Raw genomic sequence first — 24,323 nt, forward strand, 5'->3', positions numbered from 1 at the left:
TTCTAACACCTCCCTGCTGTGTATCGCATTTCTGCTGATGTGTGGTGCTTCCTAAGATGGGGACGTTAAGCACGCAGCAACTACAGTCATTTGTTCTCAGAGGTGAGTGCTGCAGTTCTTTTTATTACTTTTTCTCTTCTTTACTCTATTCCTCGCCTCTCTCCAGACATTCCTGAAACCACCTATCAACTCTCCCCTCACAGTCTCCCTTTTCTGTCTGCGTTTTTTTTGGAGCCCAAATCTAACTTAGATGCTTTTGTGGTTTTTCTATTCACTTTGCTGTTTTCTCCCTTGGTTAGAAAACAAATTCCTGCTCACACTCACACCTATGCAAGGGCTGCCCTCAGATATAACAGGAGGCCAACTTCAGCCTCAGCCTCTTGACCAAACATTCCCAAGAGGGAAGAGCAACCTGGTTGTGTGTGTGTGTCTGTGTGTGTATTGTGTTTATTTGTGTGAAATGTCAATAGAGCATACTAATAGCTTGTGAACAAGTATCTATATCAAGATAGACACTCCCAATAAATTCAACATGTGTTGAATATTTAACATGAATCACACATTGCTTGTGAATTGTGAGGGATGTAGTTGTACTCGTGTGTGTAGATATGTGTGCATTTATACACATACTCTTTATAGGGTAGCTTATAGCTTGCAAAGTGATTTCAAATACATTTTCTCACTTGACCTAGAAGAGAGAATAAAGTAGAATGTGCACATCTCACTCCACAGGGAACCGCTCTGGTAGGCGGGTCTCAGAGCTAAGGTGCTAAATGGGGCCAGGCACAGTGGCTCATGCTTGTAATCCTAGTACTTTGGGAGGCCAAGGCGGGTGGATCACCCGAGGTCAGGAGTTTGAGACCAGCCTGACCAACATGGTGAAACCCCGTCTCCACTAAAAATATAAAAGTTAGCCGGCATGGTGGAGGCAGAGGTTACAGTGAGCCAAGATCACACCACTGCACTCCAGCCTGGGGGACAGAGTGAAACGCCGTCTCAAAATATATATATATATATATATATATGGTAGATGGAGTGTGGCAGTTTGTGTTGGAATTTTGGCTTGGCAGAATTAAAGCCTAAAGTGCAGGGCCCAAAAGAGCCAGATTTGCAACCTAGCTTCACCACTGCCTAACCAAATTGCCCTTGGGCACGTTCCTTAATCTCTCTATGTCTCTAAAACAAGAGGAAAAATCTGTCTCTTAGAGTTATTTGTGCAGATTGAGCTACTATGTGTAAAATGATAACCATTATTGCATTATGTGAGCATGTACTATTAAATATAAGCAATCATCTGTGAAGCACTTTGAGATGCACATTGTCTAGCATCCCTGAGCCACCTTGGCTGTCCCTTAGCAGTCCCCAAGAGTCCTTTTCTAACATGGGTATGCCAGGGGAATTTGGTTAGTTCAGGTGGGGTGAGCACAGTGGGGCAGGAACTGTGTCCAGTGGTTACTGGGCAGCTTTGCACCTGGAGCTATCACAGTTAGTTTTGTTGCACAAATATGTGCTGAGCACTTTTCATTGGTCAAAAGCTAAAGAATAGTGTGCTTGTAGGCAAGCAGTGAGAACTAAGATGGGAATAGCAAGTCACGCTCCAAACTTGGGTGGCTTTCAAAGTTGGGAGAAAGCCTGATGTTTCTGAGGACAGGGCTAGAAATGGGGAGTATCCAAGCCTGGGCAGTGGATGGGAGTTGCTCATCATTGTATCACTGCCTTGATGTGTTTGCACCCAGACTGGAGTTTCTGCAGCTCTAGACACAGGAATGTAAAGGAGATGATATAGAGTTTCTGTTGTTGCTGCTTAATTTCTTGAGCCCCAGCTTCTTCAACTTCAAAATGGCAATAAGCCATATTATGCTTTATAAGGGATAGTGAAAATTAAATTGAATTGAGGTTATAAACCACCTATCATGGTGCCAGGTACAATTTGATGCTTAATAAATATTCATTCTTTTCTTACCTTCCACTCTTCCTCTTACCTTTTGATATGGTTTGGGTATGTCCCCACTGAAATCTCAACTTGTGTTGTATCTCCCAGAATTCCCACGTGTTGTGGGAGGGACCCAGGGGGAGGTAATTGAGTCATGGAGGCCAATCTTTCCCGTTCTATTCTCGTGATAGTGAATAAGTCTCACGAGATCTGATGGGTTTATCAGGGGTTCACACTTTTGCTTCTCTCTCATTTTCTCTTGCTGCCACTATGTAAGAAGAGCCTTTCATCTCCCACCATGATTCTGAGGCCTCCCCAGCCATGTGGAACTATAAGTCCAATTAAACCTTTTTTGGTTCCCAGTTTCAGGTATGTTTTTATTAGCAGTGAAAACGAACTAATGCATTTTTCTTCTTCCTCCCTCTATCTCCCCACCTCTGTCCTCTCCTAACCCTGGGCCACTCAAAGTCAAAGTTCATGGGAAAATTACCCAAATCCTATGCATTATGTGATGGTTCTGAGCATGACAACTGGCACAGGGAAAGTGACTGGCTCATTGTAGTTGATGTAGAATGTGCCTGTCATGGAGTGGGGGTGTATGGACATGATGATGCTCTACCCAGGTTGCTCTTCAGCAAAGAACTAACTGTCCTTGGGGCTGGGGACATTGGTGGACTACACTTTTCATATGAACAAGAGGCAGGGACATACTAGGTAGAAAAGGGTGGGATCCTTGACAAGGCTCCCACCCTCAAGCCTAAGCCACGGCCCTAAATGAGAACTTCAAATCTATTTTCCCACCTGAATATTGCCTTTTGGCTCACTACACCCCTATCCTGTGCCCATAAAAACCCCAAGCTCCACTGACAGAGGAGCAGAGTGGCATGGCAGAGAAGGACATACACACAGAAGAGAGAAGCATCTGAATGTCGAGGGGAGATGATTCAGCTGGACATTGGAGACTTCTTTGGGAAAGGAGTTTGGCCAGGGATGGCTGACCTCCAGGGAAGACTGCCTTCTCACTCCATCCCCTTTCCAGCTCCCCATCCTGCTGAGAGCCACTTTCACCATTCGATAAAACCTCCACATTCACTGTCCTTCAAGTCCATGTGGCCTCATTCTTCTCAAGCACCAGACAAGAATTCGAGACACACTGGGTATGGGAACCCAAAAAGGCTATCACACTGGCCCTTTGTCCTTGCTGTTGGAGGACAGCTGCCCCACATAATAAGGCAAAAGGCCCACTGAGCTGGTAAAATGCACTCTGGGACATCAGGGGTTGCAGACACCTCCTCCCGGACAGCAGAGCTAAAAGAGGATTGTAACACACTTGAACACTGCCGCGAGGCTTGCACAGGGCCTGCTTTTGCTGGAGAGACGCAGCTGACAGTTCCAGCATTCACTCACTCTGGATCCTGCTCCTGTCCATGGCATGTTCCCTCCAGTAAGGGGTTAAGCTCAGCGGCCAAGTAAACAAGCCACATCCCTGTCACAAGTCCTGTGAAAGGGTCATGGGAACTATCCTGTCCCATCTTCAGGGATTGCCTGGGCTGCAGAGAGCAGGCCCAAGATCTTGTCTCTTCTGGGGAGACCCACATGTATGACTGATCCATGCCAGGTGTTAGGGTAGTGGAGTAATAAAGCTTTGGTTATCTCAATCTCACTCAGACACTCTTCTGAAGAGCCACGTGAGTCCCTGAGCTTCCTAAAACGTAAGTAAGGCTGTCTTGAGCCTGCATGGAAGATAGCTTTCCCCTCTGCCCCTCCTGCTTTCTCCTGTCCCTTTGACTTGTGCTTACCCCAACGCACTCCTTGATAAACATCCTTCACTTTAAATCTTTATCTCAAGGTCAGCTTCACTAGCTCACCCAGCTGCAGGTGGTTGCATGGAACTCAGCCCTTTGCATAGTTAGAACTTGTTCTAACTTGCATAGTTAGAACAAGAGGCAAATGTGCAGAGGGGAGAGCCCCCGTTGAGGTCTCTGGATGCACGATGTGAAGCCTGCTGCACAAAGAATTTATGGCAGCAAAAGTCATGTATACTATGAGGCTGAGAGAGGACTTTGAAGCTGTCCTGTAGAGGGACAGTGCCACATAGGTGCCTAGCAGAATCATAAATACATTTTTTAGGCTTTTATGCAAGACTCCTTATTGCAACTGAGATAATTTTGGCTCTAGAGTCCCCTTACCCCTTTGAGCTTTAACTGGAGGACAAGTGAATGGGGGTCCCTAGCCTTACCATTTTTGGAACTTGTATCTTTGGTTCTGGTGGGCTTTTCTGAAGGGCAGAACAGAAACACATGAGAAAGGTGGTGTTGAGACTTCAAAAGAGATCTTTACAAGTAGAACAGGGCCAGAACCCATGTTAAGATTAAACTTTAAGGCCAGGCATGGTGGCTCACACTTGTAATCTAGGAACTTTGGGAGGCCAAGATGGAAGAATTGCTTGAGGCCAGGTGTTCAGAACCAGCTTGGGCATCATAGTGACCCCTTATCTCTGCTAAAATAAAAATTAAAAAACTTAGCCAGCCTTGATGGTGCACCTTTATAGTCCCAGCTACACAGGGGACTGAGGAGAGAGGATTGCTTGAGCCCAAGAAGTTGAGGGTATAGTAACTTATGATTATGCCACTGCATTCCAGCCTGGGGGACAGAGCAAGACACTGTCGAGAGAGAGAGAGAGAGAGAGAGAGAAAGAAATGAAACTTTTGGAAGGAATGAGAGTGATCACCAGGGAGTGCTTCTGAGGAGGCTTGCTCTGATGGAGCTAATAAAGTGCCTTTACCTACTATGGATTAAGCATTACAATCCAAAAATCCAAAATATGAAGTGCTCTCAAATCCAGAATTTTTTGAGCAGTTACATGACACTCAAAGAGAATGCTTATTGGAGCATCTCAAGTTTCAAATTTTTGGATTTGGGATGCACAATGGGTAAGCATAATGCAAATATTCCAAAATCTGATATAATTCAAAATCCAAAACACTTCTGGTCCCAAGCACTTTTGTTTTATTTATTTATTTATTTATTTATTTATTTATTTATTTATTTATTTTTTGAGGCGGAGTCTCGCTCTGTCACCCGGACTGGAGTGCAGTGGCCGGATCTCAGCTCACTGCAAGCTCCGCCTCCTGGGTTTACACCATTCTCCTGCCTCAGCCTCCCGAGTAGCTGGGACTACAGGCGCCTGCCACCTCGCCCGGCTAGTTTTGTATTTTAGTAGAGACGGGGTTTCACCATGTTAGCCAGGATGGTCTCGATCTCCTGACCTCGTGATCCGCCCGCCTCGGCCTCCCAAAGTGCTGGGATTACAGGCTTGAGCCACTGCTTTTATTGGTAGGACTTTATTTTATTTGTAGGGTAGTACAGATTGAATATCACTTTTGATAAGGGATATTCAATCTGTACTACCCTACAAATAAAATAAAGTCCTACCAATAAAATGAGTTCTATGCTTAAGACTGAAAAGTTATAANGGATGGTCTCGATCTCCTGACCTCGTGATCCGCCCGCCTCGGCCTCCCAAAGTGCTGGGATTACAGGCTTGAGCCACTGCTTTTATTGGTAGGACTTTATTTTATTTGTAGGGTAGTACAGATTGAATATCACTTTTGATAAGGGATATTCAATCTGTACTACCCTACAAATAAAATAAAGTCCTACCAATAAAATGAGTTCTATGCTTAAGACTGAAAAGTTATAAAACTTTATTCTTTGTCTAGGAGAGACAAGAAAGCTGTAGGGAAAGGGATGCAATTATTGTTGTTGGTTTTAACCTTTTTGAACTCAGTCTGATTCACAATGAGATTGATGACAGTGTTTATTGAGCTTTTCCCATGTGGCCAGCAATATGTTAGGTGTGGCAGTCCTGATAACAACCTAAGAAGTAGACTTCCCATTTGACAGATAAGGAAACCGAAGCTTGGAAGGATTGACTTGCTGAACGGCACAGACAGAGGAAACGGCAGCAGTGAGATATGCCTCTGGATGGTCAGTCTGGGGCTTGCCCTCTTCACAGTAATAACAGTAGCCACTCATAGGGGCCTGGTGAGGACTGGAGACAACACATGCAAAAGAACCAGCAGATTCTCGGCTCCGTGCATTCATACGTGTAAGAATGTCATGTAAGAAAGTGCCTGGAAAAGGGCGGCCGTTGCACATTCCTTTCGCACCTCGGAAAACTTCATTAAAGAACACCATGTAGCCAAATGGTTAGCCCGATCTGATGTGTGACTGAGAAATGGGTGATGTCCTCCTGGCCTGAATTCAGGAAACTGCATATCAGGGGAGCAGAGCTAAACTCTTAGGGACCCCCAGAGTGGAATTGCTTAAAGGCTAAATCACCCCCACACCGCACGCGGCTCTCCTTACAGTTAAGGGCACAGGTTCATGTGTGCGTGCACACTGTGCGATCCTCCATGGGGAAGGGGAGCAGCAGTGCTCCCAAGGATGAAGCCCTTCCAGCCGAGCCCCCATTGGTAATGAACCTGACAGAGGAAAAGATGCTTCTGTTTTTGGGGAAAGGGACATTATATGAATCCAGGACACTACCAGAATACAGCCGTGTAAGATATATCAGTACATTCATAACTGTGCTCCTATCATCCATCCAACAAAATGAATGAAATTAAGAAAGGAGCAGTCATCATAAGCCATATCTACTCAGAAATGTATATTTAAAAGCAAGCTGCCTTGGACAATGCTTTGCTCATTAAGATTCTTTTTAGGTACATTGTTTACTGTGTAAGCCCTGATTAATTTACAGGTTTTCTTTTTGCCTGACTCATAATTGCTCTATGGAAAATACAATTTTGGAAAATACAAGATTAACTACATAGGACTGGTATTAACAGTAATGGACCCACTGAAGGCGAGTCTTACTCTTCACTCAATGAATGTCCTTCAGTCTCTCTAAATTAGATGGAACAACACCTATGACTTTGGGGCCCATTTAAATAAATTAAAGCCAGAAATGAGTGTGCTAACTTTGCTTGGATCCAAACATTCATCACTGTTTTCCTGTCTTCCCTTTTTACCATTCAATTCAACCCGACCTTTAGAATTTTTGTCCCCCAAGCAGAAATCAGATGATCCCTGCGTATCATCCTTGTATTAAATGTCTACCATGCACTAAGCACTAGGAAAATAGGAAGGAAACAACACCCAGGATCCTTTTCTCAAGTAGCTCTCAGTGCAGTGGGCTTAGCATGGAAACAGAAGCAGCAAAGATGTTGTGGGAATTGTCTGTATAACCTGTGGCATGGCTGTTACTTAAACCCAATTAAATGGATGAGAAAGTTGAGGTTTAGTAAAGTTAAGGAACTTCCCTATGTCCATAGTTAGCAAGTACTAGAGACAGAATTCCAAACCAAAGCAGTCTGCTTGAAAAGCCCAGTTTTGTCCCACCCCTTCCCTGAGCCTTTGGTCAAATGGGAGAGAACAATGTATAAAACTGGCTGTGGCCCTTGGCTGACCTCAGATCTAGTGGTGGCCTCATACCCAGCATGCAAATTCTCACAGGGGTTCCTTTGCTAACTACTTCATATGAGAAGGCAGCACCATTCCTGTGTCATGTATGAATGCAATTTTCCTAAGATATTTTTTATTTTCTGTTGCTTGTTTTTAAATAATTAATGCCATTGTAAGAGCAGCCTCTCTTAATTTAGGAGGGCATTTCTGCTCTGAATTTCCAATTCCAAACATTTCAATTTTCCACCAAGACATCAGTCCTGGGTTTGGGATTCCTGAATTTTCTCCACACAGAGGTGACTGCTTTCAGTGGAAAAGTTAGCAAAATTGCATTGTTCTCCCTGAAGTATCTATGAGACAAAAACAATGTGACTGCTATATGACATGCTGTAGGCATTCTCAATACAATTGGAAAATGCAAAAGTAACTGTGATCTAACATCTCAAACTGGCTATGGAATGATTTTCCTGTGGTCATGTCTGGACCAAAGAGAAACAAGAAAAGCTGGAGTCACACTACCAAAGGCCAAAGCTGAGCAACAGAGCTGTGGAGTCAGGTGCCTGGGTTCAGCATGCAGCGCTGCCGTGGACAATATGTCTCTCTTGAATATATGACTTACCAGTTTTACTTTCAGTCTCTCCATTTCTAATTAAATGAGATGCAATAATACTGGCACCTTGCTATGATGTTTGCAATTATTATTTCTAGGAAACAAATTATTATTGTTACTCAGTATCTGGTACATCAAAACTAAGCCAGAAACATTTAAAAAGAACAAAAGTATCATTTCTACTTAATTCCCAGGTGTTGGGAGAGTCAAGGAACAACATCTATTGTTTGAACAGCATAATCCAAAGTTGAAGTGGGACAATATTCACCACCGTAGCTTGATGGAATTAGCTTTTCAAAAGATCAAATTTATTTATTTAGAAACTGCCTTACTCCCTTTTTATAAACATGTGGCAAATCAACAATGATGATGACCTTCTTTTAATTCAAAGCATCCGTTCAATCTACAATCTGCTCTCCTAGATGGATTTTAAGAGTGGGGGTTTGTCTTCCAACTACTGTTCCACTGTCAATTAACTATCATTTCCTGTTCTTATTAATCAATAAGATCTTTTCCACTGCCTTAGACTATTCTTCATTCAACATTTGTTTTTTATCTAAAATGTCCCAGGCTTTTCTAAGCATCAAGAGTAAAATGTCTTAGAAGAAATAAATCAAGTCAAGTGAGTATCACAAACCACTCAACTAGTGGCCAAGTCAGAAATCTAAATGATGTTCTTGAGGAATCTTCCTCCACCTCCCCTTTACCTATCCAGTCATCCATGAACCTTGCTGTAGCAGCTTCTGAATACCAATATCTCTTGGGTTCCCCTGCTCCTCTCCATTTCCACTTCTGCTCCTTTGGTCTGGACCCCTGTGGAGTTTGAGAGAACATCCCAAGTCTGCCCTCACCTCTGACACCAACTGCAAAATTAGGGAACAGTCCTTAAGGCTTCCCTACCTTCAACACCAGTTGCATGTTTGGGAGTTCCCAAGACCACTCTTCATTTTGGTACTTCACTGCAAGTACTCACAGAACTCACTGAAAGTGGTTATACCCTTAGTTACAGGTGAGTACAGCTAACCAACACAGATGAAAGTCAGCCACAGGAAGCAGTGCATGGACCAGTCCAGAGGGGTTCCAAACATGGAGCTGCTGGCGTGCCCTCTGGTGGATGGTGGGCAGCCTTAGTTCTCAGGTAAGACGTGTGATAACATGCAGAGAGCATTGCCATCCAGGGAAGTTCCCCTGAGCTTTGGTGTCCAGAGTGTTCACTGTACTCAATCACATGAAGCTAATTGGCCTCTCCTTTCATTGATCTCAGTCTCTAGTCCCTTGAGGGATGACTTCGTGACCCAAAGACCTCACCTGAAATCACATTGTTAGATCCTCCAGGTGTGAGCCAAGGCCCCCAAACAAACAGAAACCCTCCTATTGGTCCTATTGGGCACAGTATTCCCAGAGCCTAGAGATTCCTTCCCAGGACCTGATGACAAGTGTCAGACTTCTTTTTGGAAAGAGTAGATTCCTTACGTAAAACACCTAGTCTTTCACATGGAGTCACACAATATTCTTTCCACTGGTTTCTCTGACTCCAGGCTTGCCTCTCTCCAATCCATTCTCCATCTCTCTAATAAATAGTTATTTTTAAAAGCAAATGTGATAAGGTCACTCATCCATTAGCATTTGCCTGGGAATTCATTACTCTTAGGATCAAGTTCAAACCCCTTCACGTGGCTTAATGGCTGTAAGAGACAAGATAAGCACAGAGTACTTGATAAAGATGGAAGAATCAGAAACTACTACATATTTTATTTTTTTAAATATAAAGAGTACTGTTTAGAACATTCCGGAAGAAAAAACTATTATCTACACAAAATGCTTGGTCAGGAAATCCAGCACGTAAGGAAAATTGGCAACAAATTGAGAAAGGGATGAATCAATGGTGACTAGAATAAGGCCTTTTTGATGATAGCTTTTTCTTTGCTAGGACTGACATCAGAGTATGTGAAACCATTTATCAGTATATCAAAGGCACTGACAGGGAAAAAAGCAGAATGGCATTGTACAAGAAAAGATGGGCTTTGAAATCAAACAGACTTTCAATGGCAACTGTGCCATATACTATATAACCTTGAGCAACTTGCTGAACTCTTACAGGCCTTAGTTTTCAGATCTTTTAATGCCTTTAGAAATGCTTCTCTTATGGATTTGTTGTGGTCAAGATGCAATGAATTCTTGTACTTTTTTTTTTTTTGAGACGGAGTCTTGCTCTGTCGCCCAGGCTGGAGTGCAGTGGTGCGAGCTCAGCTCACTGCAACCTCCACCTCCTGGGTTCAAGTGATTCTCCTGCCTCGGCCTCCTGAGTAGCTGGGATTACAGGCAAGCACCACCACACCCAGCTAATTTTTGTATTTTCAGTAGAGACAGGGTTTCACCATGGTTGGCCAGGCTGGTCTCGAACTCCTGACTTCGTGATCCACCCACCTCGGCCTCCCAAAGTGCTGGGATTACAGGTGTGAGCCACTGTGCCTGACCAAATTCTTGTGCTTTCTAAAGATTCTAGTGTATTTGAAACAGTCCTAGGCCTTAGAGAAACAGCATCGAATAAGAGAAACCCAATCCTTCTTCTCGTAAAACTTAAGATCCCTCGTCAATACACTTGAGAGAGAGTGGGCATTTAAAAAAATTGTTTGGTTTGCTGATTCTCAGAGATCTTCCAAGTGAACACTCATGTCCAGTCCAGTCTGGGGGGTGACCCTAGTCCTTGACATGGGGTAATGGGGACAGCATTTCCTGAGGACTTCACAGGAGGCAAATCTATGTCAGATGTTTTGATGGCATGGAATTCGTAATCTACAAGTAGGCTTTTAAATCATGTGTTATATAGTACACACTTAATTTTTTAAGGAGACTGAAGCAGGAGAAAAACAGGGTCCTCAGTGGATGGTGACTGGCTTTGGTGGTCTACAGCCCCTAGAGCCCATGGGCCACCTTGACACAGAAAGATCTGTGCCTGCCATGACTACAAAACATGTAATTTATGTGAAATAGTCACTAACTTTGGATCGGTGTTCTGAGGGGGACATTTTTCCTTCTTTTCTGCATTTTCAATATTTTGTTATGATTTTGAGTAATATTTTCATGATTTCATAATATTGCTTTAATATTAGCAAAGATAAAGCAGACTTCTTAGTCAAAAGTTAGTAAAAGTGATTCAATTGTTACGTTAAGAGCAACAGCATGGTATTAAGGGGGTAAGAGTGAAATTTGCCAGATATTGTCTACTATGAAAAGTGTTGTTTGATTGTGTTTGATTCTGGGGCTATGTATTTGCTAAGAAATATTATGGGGTGGGGTTATGGACTGGTCCTGCCTCAGTGACTGTCATATGGAAGAGCTGAAGTTTAAGGAGCAGGAGCAGAAGAAAGAGAATAAGGAAGTGCAGTATTTAAGCAGAATGGACTTCAGAGTCAGAAGCCTGGGTATACTGCTCTGCTTACCAGTAGATCAGCTCATGAGCTCAGCTGCATCTCTATACCTCTGACTCAATAAGAATTAAGTAAGGAAATGCCACTTCATGTATGTCGTGTGCCTGAAACAAAGTATCTGAAAATGTTAAGGCAACTCTGCAAAAACTGAGTGAGGGGCAATCCTGGCAATCCCCTCTGCAGGGGGCAGGTGGAGACGATGCCTGTAAGTCAGGCTGCAGAGAGCTTCCATTCAGGTCAGATTCTGAAAGGGAAAGAACTAGAGTCAACACAAAGAACCCAATGATTACAGTGAGTGAGTGAAGGCTGCTGAGGTCATTGTGAGTAATTCTGTTCATATGGCCCATCAAACATGTTGGAAGGAGAAAAGAAAAGCAATCTAGCTGCTGTTTAGAAATGGTCAGGGGGATAGAGAGATCACATCTCTATTAAAAATATAAAAAGTTAGCTGGGCGTGGTGGTGCACTCTTGTAGTCCCAGCTAGTTGGGAGGCTGAGGTGGACAGATAGCTTGAGCTGGGGATGTTGAGGCTGTAGTGAGCCGTGATCATGCCACTGCACTCCAGGCTGGGCAATGACAGTAAGATCCTGTCTCAAAAAATACAGAAAACAAATGGTCTAGGGGAGCTAAGGAGAAACCTCTTCCTGGACTCTCCATGCAGCTGCAGAGGGACTGATTTTCATATCTGTGAGGATGAACTTCTTTGTCCCCAGATGGAAGGAAACAGCATTTTATTAGATTGTTATGTTAACTCTCCCAGGCTGTGGCTCATCCTAGGTCATGCCTGTCTCAGTCTTCCCTTGGACCACCTGATTTTATGGTCTCTATTTCAGATGAATGGAGAAATGAAACTGGCTTTTGAAATGATGTTTCTGTGCAATATGTCCACAGTATTTGGAAACCTAGAATAAGGATTTAATGGTAAGCAGGGTCACTTAGCCTTAGATGTACATTGCTTGGTTCTTTTGCTATTGCCATTTTCTTCTTTTATTCTTACTCTGTGTGACATTTCAGCTTCGTTAAGGATTAAACATGTTAAAAGTAATTGCAAAAACCACAGTTACTTTTGCACCAACCTAATACTTTACTTGATGGTTAATTTATCTCAATTAGATAAACATTTTCCCCAGGTTTCTTTTCCAATAAACAAATTTATCCAAGAGTGCCAACGCACAAAATTAACCAGTTCTGAATTGATTCGTGATAACAGTGCCAGATCCAGGCCTTCCCCAGGGAAGCAGTCTCCTCTCTGGTACCCTCCCCAGTCACAGTGCAAATCCTGACTGAATCTCCAGTCAACACCTCTCTCTTGGCCACAGAAATGGAGACATCTTTCACCAGTCGCAAGGCTCCGTCCAAGGACAGCAGGGCGGGCTCCTCCTTCTGTGTGTTCTTTACACCAACCCGGGCATCTGGCAGGGGCCAGAGCAGCCCTAAAGGAGTCTCTCTGGGAGGTCTCCACCAGGTCAATGCTCCCTGCCCTTCTTCATCAAAGGCTCTGATGGTGATGCAAGCTTAGCATGAAAAGAAGCACCCGGAAAACAGGATCATAGACAGTGTTGCAGGAATGGCCCCTGCAGTCAGGACCTTATTAATGGAATATTTATGCATCTTCAATCTTGCTTCAATAATCTTTGTCAGGGCAAGACAGTCTCCACAAAAACCACTGCGTCCAGTGATTGCTGAGTCTGTTAATTTCTAACACTTGGGGCTGTCCTGGCTGTACATTGACAACCTTTCACTCAGTGTCTGAAGCGACCGTTGAAAACTCTTCTCCAGCAATTGTCAATATATATCTCTGCTGAAATCACAAGGCACAAAGGGGCAACTGCAAAGGGGTTGCAGCACTGTATGGTTCCATCCTCTTGGGTCCTGAGTACCTGGCTGCAAAGGACAACACCCCACAGCTGTGCCTGTGACAGCCATTAGAATTCCTGCTGTCTCACAGTGAGATGGAGGCCCCTAGACAAGCATTCCTAAGTGCTCCAGTCATGGTATTCATCATTAGCTGGACTGATTCCTTCTCCTCAGATAAACCACAGGCCATGAAAGCAGGTAATGTATAGACCATGATACAATGCAAAGGGCTGTTCTAGAGGTATGTACCAGGTACAGTGTCACTACCTAAGGGGGAAGCATCGATTCTGTGTGTGAAAGTTAGGGAAGGAGCACAGAGAGGGAGATTCCTCAGTTCAGTTTTGAACGATGAGCAGAAGCTTGCATCTTTGCAAATGAAAACATACAGGTCTGTGCAGAAGCACCTTGATCCATGAAATGCAAGCACTTTCACATGTCATGTATGGAGAATCTGAGAGAAAGCACAGAGAGAAATGAGGCTGGGGTGCCAGAGGCCAGCCCGTGGAGGAGCTTGAATATATCAGCTGAAAGGAGGTTGGCATCATCTTACAGTCAATGGAGAGCCAATTAAAGGTTTCAATGGGGGCAGGATTATAATGAAGCTGCTGATTAAACAAAAGAAAATATGCCATATGAACACCAAAGATGTCTTCTTAAATCCAAATGCATTCTTTTAAAACCAACATTCATTTACCCCTATCTCTGAGTCAGGCCAAGAGGTACAGCAAACCGCACCAGAGAGTGAAGCCCATTGCCTGAAGGGCCTCACTTTCTAAACTTTGGGGGATCTGACAAGGAATAAGGGGCAGGTTTCCTATTAACTTCTTTAATTAGCAGACAGCCTCATCTCTGAACTTTGCTAACAGCCACAAGAGAATAACTGTGTTTCTAGAGAACCCACCACTTCCTGCTCCTAGCTCAGATGTCGTGAGTAATGGCCTCCCACCTGTGTCTGTGAAGTGTCTTTCCTGTTTTAGGCTGCAGCCAATCCCTTGGCTCTCTGTGGTATCCCACAGCCTGCATGGTATCGCCTTAATTTGGTTAGGTTCCCAGATCCCAAAGAAAGAAAAAGTTTTGCAGCCTGTGGTTGGTGATATCAGACCCACAACTAGACTTCCCCTGGGAACAGGCCACTGAGCTGGGATTCTAGGCCTTTAATATTTTCACAGCATCACACTGCAAGCTTTCTCATGGTATTAAGTTTCTGTGGGATTGATGATCGTTTGCAACAATCCTAGTTACCTACCTGTGACTAAATGTTTCAGCTCTGCCCTAGTCTAGGATGGCAATGAACCCATCATGCTTGGTCTTAGATCTAATGTGTAATTAAATTTTAGTCTAAATGTCATAATTGGAATTTTTTTTTAAAACCAGCTGTGAACTCCAAAAGACAGTATAGAACGGTAATACCATCCCATTCTCATTCTCTCCCCATGTTATCTCTCCAAATCCAGAACTCAGACAAATAAATACAGTTTCCATAGAGAGGGTATTTTTCTTTGTTTTGATTTGTGGAGTCCAGGTTTCAAAAATGCTCCAAGTTTCTTACAATCTATTTTCCCCTTTCTGTCTGCCTGTCTGTTTGAGAATCCATGATTTGCTCCGAGTAAAGGATGCTATCACAATTGTGAAATCTTAAATTACCTTTGCTTGGCAGTAATCAAGATGGCAGTAGTAACATATTAAGAATGTTCTCCCAGCGGCAGTGAAAAGAATGCGTTTTCAAACAAGGGCTTGCAAATACGAGGACTTACTATGCCAAAGTTGTGTGGAATTGGGGATGAGATTTTCTTATTTCTGGATGTGGCATTAGGCCCTTACTGAGATGCCAAAATGGATTGCACATCTACCAAGCATCAGACACTTTGCAGGGGGCTTTGAACATAGTGTCTAATTTAATTGTGCTAACAAAACTGCAGTGCAGGTATTACTATGCTTCTTTTAAAGGGATATCCCTTGAGGCAGTTAAGGAACATTCCTGAGATTATATTGGGGTGAGCTAGGATTTGAACCCAATCTGACCTCAAAAGCCATAATTTTCTATTTCACTGGTGTTTTGCTTCTTTTGTTGTTGCTGTTGTTTTGTTTTGTTTTCCGTTTCAGAGATAGCAATCCGTGTTTCCAGGCAAAGACATTGAGTTCTGAGGACACAAGGAAGTTCACCAGACAAATGTTGAGGGAGGGGCCTGGTGGAAGATGACTGGATTATGGGGAGGATTCCCCATGCTGTTCTCATGTGAGTGAGGGAGTTTTCACGAGAGCTGATAGTTTCAAGTGCGGCACTTCCTCGCTCTTTCAATCTCTCTCTCTTGCCTCCATGTTAGACGTGCCGTGGTTCCCCTTTGCCTTCTGCCACGATTGTAAGTTTTCTGAGGCGTCCGTAGCCATGTGGAACTGTGAGTCAATTGAATCTCTTTTATTTTTAAATTACCCAGTCCCAGTGTCTTTACAGCAGTGTGAGAACAGACTGATACATCCCCAAACACTGACACTTCTCCTGGTTAGAAGGATGCTGAAAGACATGGGATGTGGCTTTTGCCTTTCTGAAACTCCCAATCGAGTGGAGAAGATAGATTTATACATAAATAATTCATTCATTTGTTCATTTCTTCAGCCTTTTATTCATCACTTACTTTTATGCCTGGGATTGTAGTAGGCATGGGAACAAACACATCGAACAAGTCAGACCCGGCCCTGCACCCAGGGAGCTTGCAGAATAGTGGAGGGGATATATATATCAAATAAACGTAAGCCAGATAGATACCAGCTGGGATCACCACGCCCTTGAGATCCAGAGAAGTCCTGCCCAAATGCACATCTCATCAACCATGAGAAGCCCTTTGTTTTCAAGATCTCTGTAAGTCCTGGGAATTTTAGCTCTTCTCATCACCTTTGATTTCTAAAGGTGTTCTTATTCTTTACTTTTCTGTTGGGGGCCTGTTCTTTCACATGTCCCTGAAAGCAAGCAGGGACATATAGCCCAGGCCTGATACTTTCTGGAAGAACGGCCCCTCTCACAGAACTCCTCTGACGCTGCCCTGCAGAGGACGTTGTTACCATTCCAAAGACAACCAAGAGACTTAGAGCTGAGCATTAAACTCCCTGTAGTTGGAACAGTTCTCTTCCTTTTCTGGCATCTCCAGCTTGGTCTGATAAATTACTCAAGAGCTTTGCTCATCTCTGTGCTCTCCCATCTCCCGATGAGCCCCCAATTCCAGCTTGTGGTTTATAATGACCCATATTTTCCATCTCTTCTTGTACCTCCAACTCACGCTCTTAGGGCCCTACCTGCTGTCTCTAAGTGTCTGATCTGTGCAAGTTCCTAAAACAAAAAAAAAAAAGCATCCTTCATGAAGCATATTTATGTGATGAAGTAATACTGTTTTTCACCCCAATATGTATAAAGTTACAAAACTAATGATATACTTACTGGTGAGAGAATGTGTAGGATGTCATGAGTGGTAATAAGGTGGATCAGTTAGAATAGGATGGGACCTACAGGGGAACCCGACAAGCGGAAGCTAACTGACCTGGCTGGAGGGTGGCAAAGTTATTTAACCCCACCCCACCCCATATGTGTTGCTGGTCAGTAAGGATCACTTTTAGTCACTCAGGAATCCAGGCTCCTGGAGGTGCTGTCTCAATGCACACTTCTGTAATCACAAGAGCTGAGATGCAAAAAGAGCATAGCTCACCACACACTAATTCATTTGCTTTTTCTTTCTTTTTTCCCTTTCTTTCTTTAATTTAATTTAAAAAGTTTTATGAGGTATAATTGACATACAAAAATTGCACATATTTAATGTATACAATTTGATGAGCTTGGACACATACATATACTTGTGAATCTACCACCATAATCAAGGCAATAGTCATAACTATCATCCCCCAAAGCTTCCTTGGGTCCGTGTGTGTGTGTGTGTGTGTGTGTGTGTGTGTGTTTATAACACTTAACATGAGATCTACCTTCTTAACACATTTGCAGGTGCATAACACAGCACTGTTGAGTATGGGCACGACACTGTACAGCAGACCGCTAGTGCTCAAAATGCCTGCATAGCTGTAACTTTATGCCAATTAAACAGCAATCCCCCATTTCTCTTCCCCCCGGGTCCCTGGTAACCACTGTATGTTCTCTGCTTCTCTGAGTTTGATTATTTTAGGTACCTCATATAAGTGGAATCATGCAGTATTTGTCCTCCTGTGCCTGGTTTATTTCACTTAGTACAATGTCCTTCAGGATCATCCAGTGTTGTCACAGATGACAGCATTCACTTCTTTTTTGAAAGCTAAATTATATTCGATAATATGTATATAGAAAATTTCTTATCCATTCATCTGTTCATGAACATTTGAGTTTATTGCATACCTTGACTATTGTTAATAATCCTGCAATAAACATGGGAATATAGAGATGTCCTTGAGATCCTGATTTCTTTTGGGTGTATACACAGAAGTAGAATTGCTGGATCATATGGTCACTCAGTTTTGAATTTTTTGTAAAATCTACAAACTGTTTTCCATAGTGACTGTACCATCATACATTCCCATCAACAGTGTATAAGGGTTCCCTTTCTCCACCTCTTTGCCAAAACTTGTTATATTTTGCTTTTTTCGATAATAGCCATTCTAACAGGTGTGCTTTAAATTTGCATTTCCCTGATAATTAGTGATGCTGAGCACCTTTTCAGGTACCTGCTACCTATTTGTATGTTTTCTTTTGATAAATCTCTATTCAGGTACTTTGCCTATTTTAAAGGCTATTTCAAATTTTGAATTTTCATGTCTTTGCTCTGGAATTGCCTTAACTCTGGGTACCAAGAGCACACAATGAGAGAATTACAGTCTCTTTAAGAAATGGTATTGGGAAAAATAAATATCCACATGCCAAAGAATAAGGTTGGATCCATATCTTACACCACACACACACACACACACACACACACACACACACACACACACAAACTCAAAATGGATTAAAGACAAATGTTTAAAACCTGAAACTGTAAAATGTCTAGAAGAAAATATAGGAGAAAACTCCATGACATCAGTTTTGGCAGTGATTTCCTGGATATGACACCAAAAGCACAGACAACAAAAGTAAAAATAGACAAGTGGGGCTACGTCAACTAAAAATAGACAAGTGGGATAAGGTCAACTAAAATAGATGAGTGGGACAAGGTCAGCTAAAATAGACAAGTGGGGCTACGTCAACTAAAATAGATGAGTGGGACAAAGTCAACTAAAATAGACGAGTGGGGCAAAGTCAACTAAAAATAGACGAGTGGGACAAGGTCAGCTAAAAATAGACGAGTGGGACAGGGTCAGCTAAAAATAGACGAGTGGGACAGGGTCAACTAAAAATAGACGAGTGGGACAGGGTCAACTAAAAATAGACGAGTGGGGCACGGTCAACTAAAAATAGACGAGTGGGGCAGGGTCAACTAAAAATAGACGAGTGGGACAGGGTCAGCTAAAAATAGACGAGTGGGGCAAGGTCAACTAAAAATAGACAAGTGGGACAAGGTCAACTAAAAATAGATGAGTGGGACAAGGTCAGCTAAAAATAGACAAGTGGGGCTATGTCAACTAAAAATAGACGAGTGGGGCAAGGTCAACTAAAAATAGACAACTGGGGCAAGGTCAACTAAAAATAGATGAGTGGGACAAAGTCAGCTTAAAATAGACGAGTGGGGCAAAGTCAACTAAAAATAGACGAGTGGGACAAGGTCAGCTAAAAATAGATGAGCGGGGCTACGTCAACCTAAAATAGACGAGTGGGACTAGGTCAACTAAAAATAGATGAGTGGGACAAGGTCAACTAAAAATCGACAAGTGGGACAAGGTCAACTAAAAATAGACAAGTGGGGCTAGGTCAACTAAAAAGTTTCTGCACAGCAAAGGAAACAATCAGGTTACAAAGGCAACCTAGGGAATGGAAGAAAACGAATGCAAACCATGTATCTGATAAAGAGTGAATCACCACATTGATTCTTCAAGTGATTTCTGTGCACTTCTCAGCGAAGGCGTTGCCGCTTTCCCAGCCATGCCCTTCATCAATGAAGAAGGAAGCATCCACCATGCATGAGGGACAGCAGACAGCTATCAACAGTGACCTTACTGGTCACAAATACTACATTCACTTTTTATTTTCCACTTGCAAATACTTTCACTCCTTCTCCAAAAGAAACCATCCAAAGCCTACTCCTGGGTCAGGCTCAAAGTCCAGGAGCTTATGACTATTTTACAGGCAGGTCTGGCTACAGCTCTTTTTGCTTTGGAGATCTATATACTGACCAAAACAAACCCAATGAAACAAAACGCAAAACAAAACAAACAAAACTACTTTCTTCCCTACAAGCAAAACACGGTGATGGAAGGACTACATAATTTCAATGAACACTCTGAAATCCTGCTGACAGACATTGCTTTTTAAGATTCTGTTCAACTTCTTGAGCCATTGTTCAAATTGTTTCTTCTTTTTAATTACCATATTGACCACATATGAGGAGGTCAATAGGAAATATCTGTCTTTAGGGCTGCACAGGTTTCCCAGCATGCTCTCTCCCTAGAGAAGGTTGGGGGCCCAAGCCTCAACTTAAGTCCTGAAGGGTCAGTAGCTTTTAGACCACACTGGTGGATCTTCAAAAATACAACTCTTTCAAATCTACTTTGTTTCAGTAGTCACATTCAAAATTATTTTTCAGACATGCATTTTTGTTTCACTAAAGTTAATTGCTAGTATTTTGAGCCTATCAGTTTCATGGAAGAACCAAGCCAATTCTCTTTATACCTGAAACATTGTGTCTCATTAAAGTAATTCAGTAAAATGTTGGTAGTTTAACAAAGAGGATAATGACCTTCTTGATTTGTTCCTTGCCTCAAGACTGAATTTTCATCAATCTGAGTCTGAAAGCTTGGAGACTGAGAATTGGTTATATTTCTCAAGCCTTCAAGTCATTGAATTAGGAACTTTCCATTCCTTTTCTTCCTGCTTGTAAATTGAACAATTTTTTTTTCTGATCTCATCTCTTTTTCATTGACCTTTGTCCAATGTAACCATTAGCAACCAAATCATGTTACCAAAGTCTCTCTTCCCATCTATTTGCCTAAAACTATGCTCTTATTACAAACTGATTTGTCTTCCAACTTACCATGGATGGCAGTTTTCCTAAGTGTTTCACTACAACCTAATATGGATCACCATCCTTACAAATGTTAAGAGTTTTCTTTCTGCTCATTGTCCATCCTAATGTCAATGTCACATAGTTTAGTGTTATTGTTATGAATATATTCCTTCTTTGGTACCAACTGTTCTGCTCCAATACTACACAATCCAAAAAACCAAGCAACTTAATGATAAAAAAAAAAAAAGTTTATTTCCCACATTACATGCCCATTACACGTAAACAGTGGTATTCTGTTCATCATAGTCAAAAAAGGATCTGTACTGGTGGTTATCTCATCATTGACATATGCATCTAAGAGCTCAGGGGTTGGAGAGGAAAGAGTATGTAAACAAAGCGCCAGCTCTGAAAGTTTCCACCTGGAAGTGACAAGTGTCTCTTCCACTCACACCTCATTGGGAAAAGGTGAGTCACATGACTAAGCTCTGAGATACCTATAGGTGAGAAGGGATTGTCCTCTCCCAGAGAAAAGTGGTACATATTTTTGAATGCAGAGGGTACATAAACTAGTAGGAAGTGTTAAGAAAGATCTTTTCATGGGCATTTTAACCAGAAAATAAGTGGGTGTTAGTACTTTCAGAAAAAGGGTCAACATGTGTTATATACCAAAGACAAAAGGAAACAGCGCAATCTCAGAGAGAAAGCCAGTTCGGCATGAGATGGCTCAGGGATTGTTGGTGGGGCCAGACAGTGGCACAAAGTCACAGTGCTTTAGTAGAAAGACACAAAAACTACCATGGGGAAGGGAAGAGGATGTTCAGATTTCAGGAGTTTTGAAGGTTTCTTGGAGAAGTGGGACAGTAGACACTGACATTATTTTGCAGACAGTCTTATTTGGGAACTTTTGGGGTAAAGGTTGGCATTTTCTTGAAAGAAGCATGCCAAATAGCCAAGCCCTGCTGTCCCAGGGCACAAAAAAAGTGCCAGCAAAGTTATCACCAGCCCAGGAATTAGCAGCCGATGTAGCAATAGGGCCAGGACTTGTGTCAACACACGTTAAAGCTCTCTGATGGCTGGGTATAACTTTAAATTGGCTTGGATCCATTTTAAACTCGTGATCTCAAACGTTAACTGATGCTATATAGTAGTAAAAAAAAATTATGTTTTCCCTGTACTAGTTTTTCAAACCTTCTTGTTAATCAGACCTCTACCCTCCATCCACATGCACCCTCATGATCATTCCAAATAGAGGTCGTCAGGCTCAAAACCCCTTATACGCCTACCGCTAAGCCAATGACCTCTCTCTACACGCACCAATTCATCTTTTCCCTTGCCTGTCAAAACAGAGGTCACCATGAACTCTCACTGGATTATTGCAGCAGCATCCTAACAGTGTTCCTAATTTACTTTTCTCTAATTTGTTCTACAACAGCAGTAAAAGTAATGTTTGTTAATTACAAAATGATATCATATTACTGTCCTATATAAATCCTTCCAATACTTTTTTATCCTCCTTACCATGACCTTCTCACCATGACCATCTTATGACAACCTTGTTACCATGACGTTCTCACTAGGACCTTCTTATCATAAACTCACCATGCTTACGATTCCAGGCAAGATCTGGCCCCTGCCTGTCTCACTGACTTCATTTCCTGCCACACTCCTGTTTGGTCAGAACCCCCAGTTACAGTGGTTATCTTTCTGACTCTCAAGCATAGAGCTTTATGGTTTTGGTTGTTGTTGTGGTTGTTGTTGTTGTCGTTGTTTTCTTTTCGTTTCTCTGGGCCTTTACAAATGCTGTTACCTATACCGATAGTGGTTTCTGTTTACCTTTCATTTAACCCCTTCTAATTCTCGAAGCTTGGCTCTGTTTAAATATCACTGTCTTGAAGAGGACTTCCCTGACCAGAGGAAAACGACTTTCTACTTAATATTTTAAAACTTATCTCGTTTTATTCATTACACAATGCAACTTGCCAATGTTTTATTCAGTCGACTTTTCTTTACTCTTGCTGCTGCAGAGTTTTTGGTTTTGGTCTTGGTGTCTCCTCTTTAAGATATGGAACCAAAAAGGCAGGAGCCAAGTGTCTTTCTCACCATTTTGTACTCAGTGATGAGTATGCAACCTGGCACACAATAAATACTTGTTGAATAAATAAATCACAGGCACATAGCCCAAGGAAAGGACTGCTCCACTTTCATATCTGTACCGATCAAAAGAAACTGCTAGAACAGCTTCAAGACTGTGGAAAACAATAGACTTAGGGCTACAAAAGTAACAGTGATTTCTCTTCCTCCTTGTTCTCTCATACTGCTTTTAGGGTTATCTCCAAGACTGAAATGAATCTCATACTGACAAAACAGATGCTTCCAATCAGTAGAAGTTTCTACCAATTCTTCATGTTACTCAAGAATTAAAGGAAGCTTCCATTTAGAATGGCAGATAATGTTCCTTCCATCTAATTAAAATACCCATAAAGGCATATTGAAATGAAATCTATCAACACAGTAGGTTAAAGATAAAAATGGACAATAGACTCAAGAAGGGGCAATATTTCCCCTACATATATCTTCTATGTGTGTAGGTACCAAGAAATATATTCTTGGACTAAATATCTCACTTTCTATCCTGCATGTCAAAATAAGCCAGATGGCTCCAAAAATGGTAGGAAAAGACTTTTGAACACTCTTCTGTTGCCTGCCTCTTCTTAGGGATCTCAGGGTTTGTAGTGTCTGTAAAATGAGCCAAGATACAACCAAACAATAAAAAATAAGTAAACAAAAACAAATACTGATGAACAGAGACAGAGATCCTCTTGCTGAGTGAACACGCTACCTAAGTGGCCCAGGGTCCCAGGCCTGCTCACGTTCCCCCCGTCTATTCCCATTCAGGCTCCCAGCCCATGAGACAAGGAAGAAAAAGAGCATGAGCAGAGTAGCCTTGCATCTTGGGATACTGGCCTTCTAAGAAGAATGTTTTTTTCTTTTTTGTTAACTTAAGGAACTAGGCAGTGGCAGAAAAAGCTCATAGGCAATGGATGCAGCTTGTATTCACTTTCTTGTAAAAATCAGCTCAAAAAAGAATTGCAGGATGCTTCAAACTCTCTCCTATAGTCGAACAATGACCAATTGGAATATTCAAACTCAAGCTAGCAAAATAAAACTGATGAAATCCTTCAACCAAACATAAATTAAGGGAGTGCTATGCACTTCCATCTGAACTTAGAATCATATAGGAAAGACATTAGTCCATGGATAGCTAAAACCCAGGAGAGGTCCCTCATCTAGTCAGAGATGAGAAACACACGTGTAGCTCTGAAACAAATGGAAACTGCATACGTAAACTAAATAAAAATTAAAATTAAAAAAATGCCTCTCGTTACAGTTATACACCATAAGGGGTGCTGCCAAATTTATACCCAGAGTTAAATTCATATCCTAAACTACCCTATTTATCACAGAATAACAAATAGATATGAAACAGAGATTGATTTCAGAAAAATTTGAAAAATAAAAGACAACTCTAAGGAAAACCAAAAGAATGAACTGAAAGTGAATAAAACTAGTCAAAATATAGAACATAGCAAAATAGATCAGAAATTTTAAGGATCAATCTTTTGAAATAATGAAAATGAAAGGGCAAATCTATGACACAGAAAAATAGAAGTATTAGAAGTCATAAAGTTCATATAATAATAGTGAGTAATAACAGTAGTGTTTGAAACCTGAAAGACTGTCAGATACGGGGTTAAATGCCAATTACTTTTCTTTTACAATCTTGTTGATATGATACTTTCCTGCACTTAGTATATGTATACTATATATATATATATTATTTTTTTTTTTTTTTTAATAGGATTTTGCTCTGTCACTCAGGCTGCAGTGCAGTGGAT

The 24,323-nt window shown here is 41.9% G+C and overlaps 1 long non-coding RNA gene across 3 annotated transcripts; it reads left to right on the forward strand.

Annotated features, from left to right (window-relative positions):
• Position 1: 1 nt before the first annotated feature.
• Positions 2-24,323, forward strand: LOC108545156 (uncharacterized). Of its 3 annotated transcripts, none has more exons than XR_001890066.1 (4): positions 2-102; positions 9,016-9,150; positions 12,277-12,364; positions 24,287-24,323. It is a non-coding gene; the product is annotated as an uncharacterized LOC108545156 (long non-coding RNA). The 3 variants fall into 3 exon arrangements; XR_001890065.1 differs by lacking the exon at positions 24,287-24,323 and adding an exon at positions 15,404-15,625; XR_001890064.1 differs by lacking the exon at positions 24,287-24,323 and having other exon boundaries at positions 12,277-15,625.

The sequence above is a fragment of the Rhinopithecus bieti genome, unplaced genomic scaffold (assembly GCF_001698545.2).
Source record: "Rhinopithecus bieti isolate Rb0 unplaced genomic scaffold, ASM169854v2 scaffold_27010, whole genome shotgun sequence".
Lineage (NCBI taxonomy): Eukaryota > Metazoa > Chordata > Mammalia > Primates > Cercopithecidae > Rhinopithecus > Rhinopithecus bieti.